The following is a 20,028-nucleotide window of genomic DNA, read 5'->3' as shown; positions in this document are numbered from 1 at the left end:
TCCAAGCACCGGTGACTCCAATAGATGTACAGAATAAAGAAGCATCGGCACCTATACATAACAATAAGACCCCGGGGACGGAACCAGTCCCGGAGATAGTGGCGGCGCAAGCAAAAGATCTTGTTGAATTAAGAGATGAACTGGCCGCACAGGAAGCATTACGCACCCGAGAGTGGGACTTGAAGAAAGCGGCAGAAGAAGAGCAACGAAAGACTACTGAGAACCTCCGCCAAGCAGAAGAGAATCTGTGGAAAGGACATCAGGCCTACGACCGGCTAAAGGAGGAGAAAGAGAAGGCGCTGCAAGAAAAGGAGAAGTTGCGACAGATGGCGGAAACAGAGATCGAAAGGCTGAAAGAAGAACTTCGTCAACAGAAGGACCGGGAAGACCGCGCTCGCCGGCAACTCAACCAAAAGCTAAAGCAAAAGACTGATGATTTTGAGCACCTGCACCGAGACTACAAGCACCTGGATACGGAGCATAAGAAACAACAAGAGAAAATGGCAGAGCTCCGGTAGGAGGTACACCAAGTAGAGACGGCGCTGGCAGAGGAACGGGCTGAAAGAACCACGCTGCTGGAGGAAGCCGCGCAAGAACGGATGGAACTGTATAAGCAGCATTATGAAGAGAAGGAAAGAGCGACGATGATCTTGCAAAGGCTGCAGAACACTTATCAAACCCAATTGTCACATTACCAGGAGCAAGAGGTGGATATGGTGGCACTCATCAAGCAGTTGAAGGATGAACGGTAAGCCGCGGAGGACAAATCAAAGATGGGATTGGAGCAGATCCAGTTCATTGTCCAGGCATGGAGGAACAAGACCAAATGCTTGATTGACGAAAGATCCGCACAATGGTGGGACAAATGGGCAAAAGCACACAGCCAAGCTCCAGTTGCTACAGGCGGACGCAGAAAACCGGCAGAAGGATGGCGACGACTGCTACATGCTAATGAAGGAGGACTTCACCGCCGTAAGAGATGAGTTAGCCGAAGATTTTGTAACGGCAGAAAGCACACAGCCAAGCTCCAGTTGCTACAGGTGGACGCAGAAAACCGGCAGAAGGATGGCGACGACTGCTACATGCTAATGAAGGAGGACTTCACCGCCGTAAGAGATGAGTTAGCCGAAGATTTTGTAACTCTGGCAAAGGAGCAAGCAACAATGGTCTGGCAACTTGTAGCCCAGCTAGATGATGATCAACTGGATGCTCAAATCCAGTTTGAGAGCTATGAACAGACCAGGCTACGAAGAGAAGAAGCAAAGCAGGCGGCGACCATCAACCTCAGCGATGAGGAGCCATCACCGGAGCAAGGACCGGACGGAGACAAGGTTGGGGCGAGTGAACCGGAGTCAAATCCGGCGGAGCAGCTAACGGAGGAATCACTGCCACAACCGCCGGTACCGGGAACCGAACAAACGCCCTCTCAAGCGCAACAGTCGGAGGAGCCGCAGCCACCGCAACAACAACAGCCGCAACAACCGAATTCCGAACAACCATTAGATACCCTGGAGCAGAGTATTCTGGATATCTTGGACGAAGGCTAAGGGCCGGATAGTGGGATTCGACGTACAAGGTACTGCCCCACGGGCGTGCCATGTGTTACCCGGTCGGCAAAGGAGCAGAGACCAGAATGTGAAAGGGATGGTTGTTCGGAATATATTTAATTAAGTAAAGTAGATTATAATTATGTAGTGAACGGACGGACCGGAATCGGTATGCCGATCCGGATCCGGACCGATTCCGAACAGGTGCCGGTTGGCACCGTTTTGTATGCAGCACCGGTGACCTATATAAAGGCCCGGTTACAATGTAAAACTTTAACGGAGATTTAATATAAGCTTCTTGTTTTATCTTCACATATTGATTACCGTTCTGTCTTAATTGTTATATCATACCCGTGTATTAAGTGAATGCCTTATTGCTAAGTAGCCAATTAAGTCGGATTAATTGTTGTGTCTTAAGTTATCTCATCGTAACACCCCTTTGGTGAAGTGTCTTCCGGAGAAACCCTGTGTTAGGCCATTGTCCGACCCTCAGGATTAACACTTGCTCCCATATCGGGAAGTCTTTGTGTGACGGCTCCAGTGCTACTTCATTTGTTCCTTCCACAAAGCTTCTCTGTTGGAAGTGAACTCGCCATTCCTCTGTCCATATCTTCTCTCTATTTGTTGTTACGGGTTCTAGGGTTCATCTACGGAAGCAAATGTCGGTTGTAGAGGTTCTCAACCCTCGCGCTCTGATACCATGTGAATGTTAATGTGCGGAAGCGTCAGACAAAACCGGTTCAGTCGGATAGCAATAGAAAATGAGATGAAGGTTTAATGGAAAAGCTTCAAACACAGAGGAGACAGAGAGAGCAAAACATAAAACTATATTCAAAAATTAACTCTAAAACACTCTGTGTCTACAACGTGCTAAATAGCACTATTTATACAAGTCCATAAAGGACTGACAAGTACTTCAATGCTCACAAGTGCGACTGACACTAACTACGAGACAATGATTACCTAGTAGTCTAGGCTACTACTAGGCTTCCGGTTCCTGCTTGAATCCAGCTACCCGATCCGGCCGGTTGTTTCCGGATACCATCTGAATACCGATCTGGCTCAGGCTTATTCAGCTGATCCGGATCCAGTTGAGCTTGCTTGCTCAACAAAACTATTAAAATTTTATTCATAACATTCACCATATGTGCCACTGAATTTGTAGCACATTTGCATCAATCCAATTGGTGTTCTTATAGTAGTTATATCACGACTATCAATAGCAAACTGAAATTGATCATACCCTGAATACAAATTACACATAGAATATATACCTCTTCCTGCGAAAGCTTATGCAAAGGCATCTACGATCGGTCCAACACCGACATTTTGAATAGTAACCCTATTGACAAGCTTTAAATCCTAAATGAACCATTCTTTTTAGGTACAATAAACCACTTATTCGAGTAGGGGGCATCTGATGGCTCCAAGATACCCATTTCTATTTTTTCCTTAAGCAAAGCTATTACTTGCGGTATTTGGGCCTGAGGAACAGGGATAGGCCTTAAATTCCAAGGAATATGCGGAACTATAAATATAATCATTGGTTCCACAACTGTGGGATCTACACAACCAATTTCATTGGACTCAAATGCAAATGCTTTCCCATGACTAGCAATCATAATTCGAAAACATTGTCTGTCAATAGGCAAAAGAAAATCATTCTCACTCAATTTTAGTTGATCTAGAGTAGCATTTGTAAACTTATGACCAATATCCTTAGAATCCCGCAATGTTGGCTCAAACACAACATTCTTTTTCTTTTCAGTACTATCCATAGGCGATTCATAGTCACAGGCTTGACCTTTTTGTCTATTGTTTTATATTTAGTGTTAACTATTATTGCATAGCTATTTTTACTTGCTTTATTTTCATTAGTTATTTCATGATAGCTATTGCCAACTATTTCACTATTAGCTATACAACCATTTTTTGCAATAAAATCAACAATATGAAGGTACATATCAACAGAATTTACACGAACAAATCTCTTGTCGCATTCTTTCTCATTCAAGCAATTTTCTAATATTTTGACTATATCCACATGTGAATATTCAAGAAACATACCAGAAATCATGTCTTCCCTTTCGATCATCCTTGAAGTGCACAATGCATCCAACATCTTCTTGCTCCCTTTATTTTGTGCATGACTTTCCACATCAAAGTAACAGGTAAAGCCATCCATTATATTAGAGAAAGTATTGATTGTTTTATTAATTGAAAAAACATTTTTGCAAGGAAAGAAAAGCTTTGGGACCATTGTGTCCTTGCCCATCAATTATCTTATTTAAAAACTCGACTCATAAGATGACATATCATGCTCACATGAGTTAATTCATAATTCTTCTTTATTTCTATCATGCTCCAACCTAACAGTAAGAAATTGAACATTTCTTTTACCATCAGTACTCCGAATTCTAGCATATGTCGAGCCATCTTCAAGCACCTTCATCTCCATCCTAGAAGATGTTATATATGGTTGACCAAGAATCACTAAGTATGACGAGGTCTTTTGGATAAAGAAATGTTGCTCTATTGGCACATCTCCAATGGTGACTTTGATGTTTGGGCAAGCTCCATGAAGTTGCACAATCATTGAATTAGCCGATTTTACCCTCCACCCATGATTCATTTCCATTGGCCATCCGCCTTTCCTATAAATATCATAAGAAATTAGATTAATTTCTGAGCCGTGGTCAATTAAGGCCACGGCCGGATCTTCAAGGTTTTCAATCATCACGGGTGTCTCAGTTGTTGCTCTTGCCCAATGTTTCTTAGCATAGTAGCTTTTTAGCTCTTTCGGCTTCTCTTCAAAAGTTGTCGTCGCAATAGCTTGTGTACCAACAATGGAAGAGCTTGGTTCACCTTTGAGAACTTCCATCGTTGCTTTCTTTACTTCACTTCCTGGGTTTTCGGCCACTTCAATACTTTGTCGTTTTCTTTTAATTCCATCTATTATTGCATCATGAAATTCTTTTTTTAGCTATGTCCAAAAGTTCCCTCAAGGAAAGTTCCACTTTGCTATCTAAAATTCTTTCTTCCAATACTTTTTTTAAATCAGTTAAAGCTTCAATATCAGATAATAATTTGAAGGAGGGACTCTTCTTATCCTTACCTTTTTCAATGTCAAGGCTTACCATTTTTGGACTTTCTGTCGAGTCCCTCTTTTTAGCGCTTCTTAGCTCCCTCTTCTTGTTATCTTCATTTTCCGCCCATTTCCACTTCTCTTCCATGATCACTTCATGGGCTTGGGTTGTTGCAACATTCGTGAAAGCTGAGAGGCCATCCACTGGGTCTTCCCAACCAATTTTGCTTCGGGCAGCATCACCTCCAGACTTCAACTTTTCAAACTTGATTTTACCCTTTCTTGCAGCTTTCAAAATACACAGCCAAAATTCAGATTCAAATCCTCCTTCACCAACATGGATGACTGTAGTTGTTGGTTGATAGACAGCTTGTCTCCTAGTTATTTCCGCGTCTTTGATGATCCTTCTCATACCACCTCTTCTAAAGTTAGTTCGGAGAGGTAATCGAGTTTTAGAAGAATGAATCTTACCATCTTTGAAGAATATCACCCCTCTTTCTATCGCTTCTTGATAGTTATCACACCCTCCTCTTGAATGGTCGACGCAATCACACCATATGCATCTTCTTTCATAATCTTTTTGGGGTTGTGAGGATTTTTTTTCTTGTAGGTTTGCAACATGTAATGAAAGATCTTTTATACCTTTGATAAGATAGTCCATCACTGTTTTGGGTACCTTGGAAATAGTTGACGGACTCCCAGTATCCTCCTTGATGGTTGTCTTCATTTCATCTTTCATACCCCCGGCAATCGAAAGATCTTCACATCATTGGGCTCTTTTGTTGATTCTATTACAAGCTTCATGTACTCGATTCCAATTGGACTCTAGACCAGTCGGTGTAGTCCAATCTTCTAGGAATGCAACTAATTTTTCTCAATAGGATCGGTCAGATGCCTTCAAGAATAATATGACCTTCTCCAACTCCAAAAGAGTCCTTTCGGTCCTCGTTAATTGGTTATACCGAGCTTCAAAGTCTTTTAACAACTCCATCACTGAAATCTTCTTGTCCTCTTTGTCCACCCAATCTAGGAAACTCCTCCTTGACGCTCGGATTGTATCACCAAGCATGTACTCATTTAATAAAGCTTGCTCAAATGCAACCCAATCATTAGAACTTGTTGCAAGTTCCGAGACTACCCATCTCAATAACATATACTTGTAAGAATTTAGATATATTTTTACCTTCAAATTCTCTACAAGCTTGTCAATAGCATGATCAATTCGTTGAAGAGCAGTTGCATGTTCTTGGCTTTGCATCATTCTTTCAACCATTTGTAACACCAGGTTGATTTGTGGCCCCACAACAGCTTCTTGGTTGATCTGTGGCTCTAAGACTGCTTGTTGGTTCTCCATCTCTCTTAACTTCCATGTTTCACGTTGGGTTCACCACTGTCACGTTGATCTCGGCGTACGAGAGCAAATGAAAAGAAAATCGCGAATCCGGGAAGTAAGCATTGGGCTTCTTGTCAAAGAAAGAGGAGAAACGGAAATAACTTGTATTGATATCTGAAGATGATTACAAAATATTTCTTGTACAATAATATAGCTTGTCCCTCCTATTACAATAAGATTCCTCGTCTCATGTTATCCCCCTCTTTAAATAGGTGCTCCCATGCATATGATGCATGTGAGGGTACAAGACATGCATGAAGTGCATGAAATGCATGTGATGCATGATCGCCATTTGACGTTCATGCATTACATGTGATGCATGTTAGACATCCCACTTATTTGAGCTTTCATGCATGAAAATATACATGGCATAAGTACAAACATTAAAATATAACTTTAAAAAAACAAATGACCTAGCCTAATTGTATGTGCCTTGTATTTGGTATGTGATGTTGCTAGATCAAGTCTCTCAAATGTTATTCAATACAATATTTTAGTTTATTTTTCTATTGTGAAGCAAATCCTTCACGACACCTAAACCCCCACTTGCTCCTACTCATCGAGTCCTCGCACTCTATATAACCATTTATAAAGATTTGAATAACCACACATAAATTGGTAGAGGTTATTTTCTCATTGTGGCATGGAAACCTCGTGACACCGTCTCGATCCCTTCACTCGGGGGTGGTCAGGTGGATCAGCACCCTACTTTCTCCCTCTCCTTTCTTATTTCATATATATTATATCCTTATCATATGCTTACATTAGATCATCACTCTAATAGACTCAGTTGAGTGGTGGGCTTCTACCGACTCGACGATGGTGAGTCCCATCGATTTTCGTTGAATGTCCTCTATAAGGATTTGATCGATAATTTTGTCCAAGTTCAGCCTAGGGCTACTATTGGAGAAAGTCGTGAAGAATACCTCCCAACTCGCTGGCAAGCTCGATAGGAGGGCAAGGGCTTTCACTTCTTCTTCGAAGTTGATCTCTTGGGAGGAGAGTTCAAACAACACCCAGTTGAAGGTGTTGATGTGGGAGGTTGTTGGATCGGTCTCTCTCATCTTCATGTTGAATAATTGTCAAATTAGTATCAATCTTTAAGATGAGGACTTCTTCTCATACACAATCTGTAACTTCTCCCACAAAGAGAATGTTGTCATCTTCTTTGCCATACTGAAGTAGACGTTTTTGGCTAGGTGCATTCGAATGGTGGAGCGTGCGATTTTATCTATTGATCTCCGCTCTTCGGCTAACATTGAAGTAGGTTTTTCGCCATGTTGAATGCCTTCAACCTATCTTCGAATGATCAGCACGTCTTGCATCATCTCCTTCCATAGGGCAAAGTTTTTGTGGTCGAACTTTTGGATTTCAACTCTTGTTCCAAATGTTGAAGCCATGTTCTTTTCGAAGTAAGACTCACTGACCTGGTCTTTTCATTCAACTGTAAGGATTTGATCGATAATTTTGTCCAAGTTCAGCCTAGGGCTACTATTGGAGAAAGTCGTGAAGAATACCTCCCAACTCGCTGGCAAGCTCGATAGGAGGGCAAGGGCTTTCACTTCTTCTTCGAAGTTGATCTCTTGGGAGGAGAGTTCAAACAACACCCAGTTGAAGGTGTTGATGTGGGAGGTTGTTGGATCGGTCTCTCTCATCTTCATGTTGAATAATTGTCAAATTAGTATCAATCTTTAAGATGAGGACTTCTTCTCATACACAATCTGTAACTTCTCCCACAAAGAGAATGTTGTCATCTTCTTTGCCATACTGAAGTAGACGTTTTTGGCTAGGTGCATTCGAATGGTGGAGCGTGCGATTTTATCTATTGATCTCCGCTCTTCGGCTAACATTGAAGTAGGTTTTTCGCCATGTTGAATGCCTTCAACCTATCTTCGAATGATCAGCACGTCTTGCATCATCTCCTTCCATAGGGCAAAGTTTTTGTGGTCGAACTTTTGGATTTCAACTCTTGTTCCAAATGTTGAAGCCATGTTCTTTTCGAAGTAAGACTCATTGACCTGGTCTTTTCATTCAACTGGGGTTCCTCTTCTCTCTGTCTTTTCATCGTTGCTAAACAGTAAGTCGCTCTGATACCAGTTGTTGCAAGGAGGTTCGAAAGAATGCGCGGAAGTATGTATGAGGACCTGTGATCTATGCGTAGAAAACGACACAAATATACAACAATGGGAAGAGGAAGAAGAAACATATGATAGACATTGTTTGAGCTTCAATGGAAGTTCTCTGTTGTTTTGTAACTCTCTCTCTATGAGACTCAAGATACAAGATGATCGATCTCTCTCTCAATTACAATGTTAGGTTAGAGCTTATATATACTCAAGCCCTAACTATCGGACGTGTTCACACTTATAGATACAAAGTGGAAGGAGTCGGCCTTTATGCCAACACCCTTCTGATCAGCTCTCTGAGCCTTGCCGTTTTTGGCTTTGAGGGCGCAACAATCGGCCTTGATATGTCCAGGTTTCTTTTAATAGTTGTTAGTTCAATTATCCCAAGACTTGCTCTGGCTTCGTTGATTTGCCAGTGGTCGGGAAGAACTTCTCCCTCAATTGTTCGGTCAGTCGGTTGATTCCAATTATGGCGTAATGCAGCTAGTTTCCAACGCGAACCGAGTCAGAATATGTTAAGAGTCTATTACTAATCAATAGACCAAATCAAGTAAAAAGGAAGAAAATAGATTGGATAGAAGAACCCGTTCCACCCGACCACCCCCGAGCTATGATCTAGACATAGCCAACCTACCACCGACGTCCCATACCGCCGGATATTAGGATGACTAATACCTTGGAAGAGATAAACACGATCGTCGAGACGAAAGCCTAGCCCGCACCACCGGTGTCTACGACAGCAGCTTTCCGACGTGATGATCCTTATGAGGGTAGCTAAGCCTCATATTTATACCTTTTCCTAGGCCCCTTGAATAGATGTGCCTTTCTAAAAGGCTCTCTATTCATTGGTTGTCTAAATCATGATAGTGCATGCACATATCATTCATTCTATCCAATCATTAGTTCCCTTTTTAATAATAGTGAACATACCCTTCACTAATGTAAATATTAGTGACCTACCCTCACCAACGTTATGTGTACATAACATACTCCCCTACTTCAAAAGATTGCACTCTTGCAATATAAAGTGAGGAAATTGTGCCTTAAGCGAATGCTCGCGTTCCCATGTGGCATCATCAATAGGTTTATCCATCCATTTGATCTTGAATAGCCGAATCTCTTTAGAACGTAAACGTTTAGTACGAGAATCAAGAATTCGTTCAGGAACATGAGGTTTGTAAGAAAAATCCTCTAATGTTACAAGATCTTGGATTGTGATGGTGTTATCACCAGAGCCTAAAAATGGTTTTAGACGACTGACGTGAAAAACAGGATGAATACCAACGTTACGAGGTAAGGCAAGGTGATAAGCAGATGACCCAACTCGCTTAAGGATTTCAAATGGGCCACAATATCGTGGGGCTAACTTAGCGCACTTGCCCGTAGATAATGACGTAGAATCAGTCGGGACACGCAAAAAAACTTTTTGACCAATAGTAAATGCACGAGGACGTCTATCCTGATCAGCATAAAATCGAGCACGATCTTGAGCTGTCTTGACATTTTCTTTGGCAATATGCAACATTTGGTTCATGTCTTGCAAAAAATTGCGTGTACTGTCTAATGTATCACGATGAATCGTGACATCAACTGGGGCACGTGGCTGAAAACCATACATCAACATAAAAGGACTATATCCAGTGGATGTATGTTTAGAGCTATTATAGGCAAATTCTAAGATAGGAAGGTATTGCTCCCACTTAGAAGGGGTTTTTGCTACATAAGCTCGAAGCATGTCCTCAATAATTTGATTAACTCGTTCAGTTTGTCCATCAGACTGAGGATGATCTGCGGAACTCATGCTCAACGTAGTTTCTAGTTTCTTAAAGACCTGAGTCCAAAAGTCACTAATAAACTTGGAATCTCGATCACTAACAATATCCATCAGTAATCCATAAAAACGAAATAACTCATCAACAAATTGATAAGCCAACTGTTGAGCGGTTACCGTGGTTTTTGTAGGAATAAATCTAGCTAATTTTGTTAGCCTGTCAACGACAACCCATATGGCATCATGACCCCTCTGTGTACGAGGTAAACTAACAATAAAATCCATCGAGATACTTTCCCATTTATTGTTGGGAATATCTAAGGGATGTAAAAGACCAGCAGCTTTAAGTCGTTCCGACTTATTAATCTGACATTGTAAGCATTGAGTTACGTATTTATGCACGTCAGAGCGCATCTTAGGCCAGAAAAAAGTACACGAGATGAGAACGAGTGTGCGTTGTATTCCAGGATGACCAACAGATGGTGCATCATGACATTCATGAAAAATTTTCTGTTTAACATTTGGTAAATCTGGAACACAGACCTTTCCACTACGGTAGAGCAAACCGTTTGTAATGTGAAAGGTCGCCTTCGAGGGTAGGGTGCTAGTATCGGCATCTAAACCAGATTCGGCTTTCGTCCAGTATTTTGAGAAATAACTGTCATCAAGGTATTTCCCTCAAAGGTGATCTAAAAGATCAGATTTTATTTCCGTGAAGCTAAGCATGTTAACTTCTTTAATGCGACTAAGAGCATCAGCAACGGTGTTCATAGAACCCTTGCGATATCGTATGGAAAAATCAAAATCTTGCATAAGGTCAGCCCAACGGCCTTTACGACCAACAAGATCGGGCTGGTCACAAAAATACTTTAATGATTGATGGTCTGTTGTAACCACAAATTTATTTCCATAGAGATAGTGCCTCCATGTTTTAAGTGCGTGTATTACCGCAAACAACTCTTTCTCTTGAACCGAATACCGAGATTGAGCAGCATCAAGCTTCTTACTTTCAAAAGCAATAGGGTGACCACCTTGATAAAGAACGGCACCAATAGCATAATCACTAGCATCGGTTTCAATTGAGAAAGGCTTAGAAGGGTCTGGTAATAGAAGAGTGGGAGCCTGACACACATGCTCCTTGAGTGTCTCAAATGATTTGTCAAGTTGTTCATTCCATGAAATTGGTTTGACAGACTTACGTGGATGACCTTTTAAAAGGTCAGTTAATGGCGTAGTCAATTTGGAATAGTTACGAATTGATTTTCGTAAAAATCCAACAAACCCTAAGAATGATCTAAGTTCACGAATATTACGAGGAATGGGCCAAAGTTTAACCTTTTCAATACGAGAAGGTTCAATTTCAACGCCATTTTCTGTAATTAAATGACCTAGGTACCTTTGTGTGGCCCCGCTTCTTGCAATATGCACAGAAGAGGTTCGGTTTCTTTGAGTCGCGGTCAAGAGTGTCACTGGATTGCTTACGTTTCCCAATGAACTTGACATTCGGAGTTTTGGCGAACTCAGGTTTATTGTGGTCTTTCTTGGAAGTCCTATGGTATCGCAGCACAATGTTGACGGCTTCCTCGAAAGTTGTGGGGTCCTTGTCATGGACAATCCAATGATAATCCCCATTGGGAATACCATTCAAAAAACAAGCGACAAACCATTTCTCACCCGTAAGTCCCGATTTTTGGATCTGGGTCCGAGCGTGATGCACATAATCCTCGAGAGAGGTAAATGGCTTACTAGACAATGTGAGCAAGTGTTGCGCTTGTTCGGTTTGAGAAGGTGGCTGCAAGAATTGTTTCTTAAAAACATCAACGAAACCTTCCCAAGTTGTGGGTAAGTTTTTTGCGGTCCTTAGGCCACGCCACCAAGCAGCAGCTCGGCCACCTAACTCACGACCGACATAACCAATTTTTACTGCATCGGGCTTGGGATGAAGCTCAAAGTGAGACTCCCAACGACCAAGCCAAGTGCTAATAGCCTCCTCGGTTCTTTCTTTCTTATCTCCCTTGAAAGGCGTGACTACGAAGGAAGGTTCACCTTCTTTCTTGGACTCAATAGTTAATTCTTGGAATTTCTTTTCCAATGCCATATTGGCCTGTCTCATTTCGGCCAATTGATTCAAGGTAGTAGTGAGCAATTGCTCAATAGTGATCTCAGCTTGTGTGCGAGATGCGGATTGGGGTTGAGAGGTCTCATTTGGAGAGATCGTTCCAACTGCGTTCAAAACTTGTTCCATGATGCACGCTGTGGGTATGCAATAAAATAAGGAGGTTCAGAAAATACACAAGCAAAATGAATGCTTGAAATTTTGATTGAAAGAACTTTATCCAAGAAAGTATCTCATGTCTTTACCCCTCTAGACATATGAGATGTGATTCGAGATCCGATAACTATGGTAACACTATGGTGTTTTAAAACCCATGGGGGAAAACATAGCTAAGATGTATTTCTCGGATCTCTATCTTGAGTAATCATGGCGGCTCCCCCGAGGCTCAACCATGGTTCTTACATCAATGAAATTTCCTAGATAGCCTTATATTAATGCCAACCCATCATGTATTATATGGTCGAGAAAGTGTATTACGTGAAAAAACAAGTGCACTCACAAGTAATATTCTAGTCTTGCGAGCAATAAGCAAACGTGATGATAAAATGATAAAATAAGGCACTACTCATAAGAGTTAAGTAGTGACGAAAACAAGGGGAAAAAAAAAAGAACCCATGTGTTACCTACGAAAAAAACAATGTCACAAATAAATGGGAAGTGCAAGGTATGCACATATACATCCCAATATGATTGTTATAACTTGCACAATTGTGACATAAGCCACAAATTGATACAAGTGATGACGGTGTTGTGCGCAAAGATGTAATACTCAAATCCATGAGTAAAACATCAATAAGGGAACTCATATGGTTTTACTCGTTTTCTAAGTCTTGATGATAAGAGTTAAACCTAGATGACCCGTTGAAAAAAAAATCGTTCAACAAGCCACTCCATACGAAAAAATAGTCTACACGTAAAGGTTGCATTAAAAATAAATGATGTAAATACTTTATACATGAAAAGGAAGTGGAAAAAGGAGAGTTAATTGTGGGCGGGTAAATAATAATTACTAGAAAATCATATAAGTGAAACAATACTTATGAAATTAAAATTTAATTAAAATAATCAACAATTAGGTGTATGGAATCAAACATGCCCTAAGATACGAAACCCTAGGGTAGTTGACATGCACCTCCTCAAGACCACCACATATCCCTAGAATCGGCCAAGTAATGGCTAATTAAAGAGGAAAGTGGCATAGGTAAGTGACATATACCTCGTCAAGGCCACATCATCCCTTAGAATCGGCCAATTGATGGCTAATTAAAAAGGAAAGTGGCATATGTAAGCTACATATACCTTGTCAAGGCCACAACATCCCATAGAATCGGCCAATTGATGGCTTAATAGAGAGTAGAGTGGCATAGGTAGGCAACATACACCTCGTCAAGGCCACGTCATCCCTTAGAATCGGCCAAGTGATGGCTCAATAGAGGGGAAGAGTGGTATACTCAACATCATATGCAAAACGGCCATGAGATAAGCGTGTGCGATTAGAGCAAACACGCTCGACCCAATGCACAAGAATAATTATTATCGTAAGAGTTCAAGAGAGGAGAGAGTGGGATATATATCGCAATATGCAAAAGGCCATGAGTTGAGCGTGTGCGATTAGTGCAAACACGCTCGGCCCGATGCATAATAATAAGTAAAATCGTAGCGTAGTAGGAGGTAGAAAGAAAGAGAATAAAACGTAATACCAATTTGATTCGACCATAAAGAACGCATAATAGAAAAAGAGAAGAGATCAAAAAAGAAGAATACTGGGTTTAGAGTGTTGTTTTGATCCTGAGAAGAGCATGACGAGCCTTGTTAGATTCCCCTCGCTCACACGCAAAAAACATCAAAACAACAAAAAAATTGTTAGTAAAAGCTCTGATTTGTCGACGTTCAGGAAGAACTTCTCCCTTGACTGTTCAGACGGTCGACCTATTCCAATTATAGCGTACTGCTGCGAGTTTCCGACTCGGACTAAGTCAGAATACCAGACCGGATATTGTCAAAATTGGGATTTGTGAGGGGTCACATGGTAGGATGCACCCGAATCTAGGAGCCATGTGCTCGATTCATTAGTAGTAATCAGAACTTCCGATTCGACCGAGTGTTCTATGAACAAGATGTTGGGATCATCCAACAATACTTCGGCTGAAGAGTTGATGTAGTTTACCTCTTCATGCCAGCCACCCTTCTAATCAACTCTTTGAGCCTTGTCGTTTTTGCCTTTGAGGGCGCCGCAATCAGCCTTGATATGTCTGGGTTTCTTGCAATAATTGCTAGTTCAATTATCCCAGGACTTGCTCCGGCTTCGTTGATTTGTCAACGGTTAAGAAGAACTTCTCTCTCGATTGTTTGGTTCGTCGGCCAATTCCAATTATGGCATAGTGTTGTGAGTTTCCGACTCGGACTAAGTCGGAATACCGAACCGAATATTGCCGAAATTGGGATTTGTGAGGGGTCACATTGTTTAGTATGAATGTATGTATGTATGTATGTATGTATGTATGTATGTATGTATGTATGTATGTATGTATGTGCACGTAATGTATGCATGTATGAATGAAGGAATATATATATGTAATGTATGAATAAAATATGTATGCTTACATGAATAAACATGAATGAATGGTTGTTCCCCCCCCCCCCCCCCCCCCCCAATCACATAGAATTTATATCTTGTAAAAATGGTTACACTAATGACAGGATATCTTCTTAAAAAATTTAAAAAAAAACATGAATGAATGGATATATGAATGTACATGTGTGTATATATGTAATATGTAATGTATGTATATTTGTATGTGTATGTGTATGCATATATGTGTGTGGATGTTTGTTTGTAATATGTATGTATGTGTATGTAAAATTAATGTATATATACGAGGGGTATGAATGTTTAAGTTAAACTATAAAAGTGATAAGTTATAAAAGTGAAAACATTCTAAAGAAAAAATAAAAATAATGTGGTAGAGGGGTTTGAATGAGAATAGGAAAAAATGGGTAAGGGGTAGGGCTAGAAATAGGAGAAAGTAGGGGAGGGGTAGGGCTGAAAATAGGAGAAAGGTGGGGAGGGGTAGGGCTTAGAATATAAAGATTTTTACAATGGGTGAGTACATAAGCCGGTGACAAATATAACACCGTGCTATGCGATAGAGTGTAGGGTTGGAGATACAACATGAATAAAAATGAAATACAAAATCCTGGCTACCATGTGTAGTCCCGGACATATGAACTACAAGAGAGATAAAGAGATATAAAAGGGAATGCATCGCTACTAAATGTAGTCTCATGCTTACAAACAATATATATTATACATGCACATACATACATATTACAAACAAACATCCACACACACATATATGTATTATGCATACACATACACATACAAATATACATACATTACATATTACATATTACATATATACACATATGTACATTCATTCATGTTTATTCATGCAAGCATACATTACGTGCACATACATACATTCGTACTAAACATAATATTCAAACATTCATATTTTTTTAAATTTAGATTTTTGTTGCATCCTCCTTTGCTCTACCTCCTCATCTCTCTCCATTGATGTTGTCGCCTCTTCTCCCCTTGTTGCTTCTGTCCTTGTTTTGCCACCTCTGTTCTCGTTTTGTTGCCGTCGTCGCTCACCTTGTCGTGCCGCTTTTGCTCACCATTATTCTCTGTCTGGGTTGCCACAACTACTCTACAAATATTTTACAGGTACATATAAGTACAAACATCATACATAAACCAACACGTAAATTCTTAGACTTACACACACTCATGTACATACATACATACATAAACACACACACACACACACATAACGTTGTCGTAGTGTAATTCGCACACTAAGTGAAATTTGCATTTTTGTCCCTCCGGATGGAACCGGCAAGGAGGAACCGATAGGGAGACCCGGTAAGAACCGGATCAAGCAAAACCGGCAAGAGCCGGATAAAGAAAGTCGGTGAGAGTCTCTCACCGGATGAAGAGACAAATTTGTAAATAGAAGAAAAGATTGTTACATGCATAGGGCAAGATTCGAACCATGTACCTCCATGTTAACGATTTTTAAGCCTTACCACTATACTAGCATATTATGAATTTTAAAGTTATACTAAACTTTTCCTATGTAAATATTTTAGATATGCATGGTACATAAAGTTATTCATGCATACACACTCGAGTTAAAAGAAAAGATGGGATAGAAAGCTAATCATGCACATGTAGTGTGCATGGAAACTAATGTTAGGAAAAGCATGATGCTTGAATGTGATAAACTTAGACTCTTCCAACACTATATAAGGAAGAGAGAAAGATGTATAGGTTGTTGATTTTTATAAGGTTTGAGTAATATAAAATAATTGTGGGATTCACGATTTTGCCATTTATTTCTCTCTTACAATCTAAGTATCAATTAATATACTATACTCATGGGATTCACGAGTTTCATATCTTTTTCTTGCAATCTCTTCCTAACTAACATTACCTCATATTCTTCTTTCTCCTAGTAAAAAACCCCAGCAGTTCCCACCCGACTCACGCAAACGATCTGGCACTGAAAGGCCCGACAACGTATACAATCATACACATTTACACATAACACATACATACAATACAATATGTACACACACACACACACACATGTGTGTGTGTGTGTGTGTGTAGAATATACATACACATATGGACACATATATATATTGTATGGAACATACACACACACACACACATAACACACATCACACATGTTATACATACAATAAATGCAATTAAATACAATACAATACAATATGTACATACATATTACACGCATACCTATATACACATGCAATACAATCCATACAATACCTATATACACATACACACACATATGCATACCACATACAAACATATACGATGTATGGAACATACATACACACACACAAACATAAAACACAACAAACATGCATACCACATACAAACATATATGATGTATGGAACATACATACATACGCACACACAAACATAACAAACAACACACATGCATACCACATACAAACATATATGATGTATGGAACATACATACACACAAATCACACATGAATACCACATTCACAATGCACACATACACACACATATATATGGTGTATGGTTATATGAAAAGTGATAGGTGGGTCATTCTATTTGTAGATAATGGATGAAGAATCTATTATTGAAGTGTTTGAACATGAGAGGGATGATGAAGATAAACCTTTGAGCATTGTAAGTGTGAGAAAAACTCTTACATATGCAAAGATCCGAGTCAAAATAATTGAGGACGATATATTTTATGAACCATTTTCCTTTGTGTACACAAAAAATAATATTTTGAATAGAAAACAAGAAGAGAAAAAATAATGTTATGGCCTCATATGAGTCTATCCATGAAACTAAACATAAGGTTAATTTGTTAGTAATTTCATTATTGATATGCATTTTGGATTGTTCCACGTCTGCTCTTTGAGATATATATATCAAGTTCAAGATTGTTATATGTGGCTTATATATGTTATACCTCTAGTGTTTTGGGTAATGTTTCCTAATTGTGTGTGCATTACTTTGTACTTTACGCATTGTGTTTTCAATCTATGTGGCCTAGGACAACGGCCCTTTCCACTATTTCCATAAATAGCCTAACCCTAGTGTGTCCAATGGGACAGTGTGAATACGATCATTATATACCCATATTCGAAAGCAACTAATTTGGAACTCCATTATTCTTTATTCTTATTCCAATGGACTTATTCCAATTGATAATAGCACCTGATAACATCCTTTTGTAGCATGCGACACCACTAGACCCTAGATAAGCACTTGATTTTCGAAAACTTATCTTCCTTTAGTTTTTACCACATGACTCATTCTTTAATATTATGCATTATAGATCACCTTTTACCTTCATTGCCTTCTACAGGTATTGAACCCTTCAACCAATTATTCTAACACTTAGTTCTTACCATTTGAACCAGGCTTTGATGTTTTTATTGATTTCCTCCTCATATTTTTGGAGCTCATTTCAACCCAAATCTTGATCTCCTATAAAACACATTAGTTCAACATTTTCCCCCGTTTTCGTCCATCACATCACAACTTCCATCTCCACTAAAATTGCACATCCTCTAGAATGTGTCAATGAATGTGACATGCAAGGAAACTTAGCCCTTGCGTATCTCATCTTCTTTAAACCCCTCTTCTTCGTCATCATCTTCTTCCTGACGAAGATGATCAAGACACAATCTCTCTTCTTGTCACTTTTTCAAACTTTTCCTTATATTAGGAGCCACTAACCATCATTTAAGTTCCTTTGAACTACCACATATAGTCCAAACCATCATTTTGCAAATGTCCTCACTAGTCTTAGCTATGTTTGTTGCCAAGACTACTATAGTAGACCAACACCCAATAACATTCCTCAAATTTTCTTAGTTGAAGTTAATTTTTTATATCAAATCATTCCTCGCTTCTAAACCTTGTTGTCTTCATCCACTCTAATGTTATCACTATGTCCTTAGGCTTCCTCTCATGTTACCTAATCCTCATGGCGAGATCTTCAGCCACTCTAATGCTATCTCTATTTCCTTAGGCTTCCTCTCATGTTACCGTTACCCATATGGGTATGAATTGAAGTGAAGTCGAAGGCCAAAATGTGAAACAAGGCTGAAGTGTGAAAGGGCCGAAAAGCCAAATTACGTAATACCGAAGTATATATTGTTGAATTATGTAGAAAAATGTAAATAGCAATCCATAACAGTATGTCTTATGATATTGCAACTATAAATTGGAAACGGTGTGCCAGTTAGTAACTAGTATAACTTCTCCATGCTTTTCCTATATAAAGGGGGCATGTGTATTGTATATGGAGGACTTAATATAGAGATAACTTTCGGCTATGCATTGTTTGTGTATATCATTCATGTCGGTGTGTTTTGAGTTTATACATTGTAAGTTAAGTGATGTATGTCTTATCGATTCGGTTGTAGCCGATTTGACCCATTAGACTATCAGCTAGCTATTGTAGTTGCGATCTATTTCCATTTCTCTCACCATTATCTTTGGTGAAGGGTATTCAAGAATTGAATATCCGGCTCGTGTTTATTGAGAAGGTAACAGTTACCTAATCCTCATGGCTAGAAGGTCCTTGCTCATCTCTTCTCCTAAGGGCATAGTTGTGTGTGCAATCATTTACTCAATGATCATGATTAGAGTTTGCCCATACATAAACTTGAGCGGCATGAATCTAAATACGATGCTATGGGTGGTTTGCTCACCCCATAAAGAACTAAGGCAACAATTGTGGCAATTCTCTTACTTTCCCTACACAAATTTTGACAGGGGCTTTAACAATCAAGTTATGTCCCCTCTCTACCTTGTCATTTACCTCTTGGTTATAAGTTGTAATAAGATAAAACTTGACACCTAGTCACAGAAGAGTTACTTAGCTATGTTAGCATCTAATGAACCCCCATTCTACCATAATTTTCCCTAGAAACCATATAGGTAAATGACATCTCCTAATAAGGATTTGTAAACAATTCTTAAAGCTCTTCCCTCTATCCGCTCGTGTCAACACCAAATACTATGACACACCAAATACTTCATTTGTCCCATTCCCATATGCATGACCACTATATCCACAATCCATTTGTCACATTGACAATTGATAGTTTAGGTAGAGTTCTCTTCCATGTGTCACACATTTGAGTGCAATTAATGGTTCTCGCACATCTCCATTAGTCGTGATACATCTTTCTACATTCTTGGCCACCAATATCTCTCGTTAAGCTTTGTGAACATCTCTCCTTTACCTTTGTGACTTGCCTAGGGGTTGTCATGGAATTCCGATGATAAGATATATTTTTGTTCTCTTGTCCACGTCACTCTTAACGGTGCCCCGATCCTCTTCCTTGGGTGCCTTCATAGATAACCTCCTTGTATGAAGTACTTCTAAGATTTCTTTCATAT

Source organism: Azolla caroliniana, unplaced genomic scaffold, assembly GCF_043228905.1.
Source record: "Azolla caroliniana isolate FFs.n. ecotype wild unplaced genomic scaffold, voAzoCaro1.0.p SCAF_12, whole genome shotgun sequence".
In the NCBI taxonomy this organism is placed as follows: Eukaryota; Viridiplantae; Streptophyta; class Polypodiopsida; order Salviniales; family Salviniaceae; genus Azolla; species Azolla caroliniana.
This window is presented reverse-complemented; position numbering follows the sequence as displayed.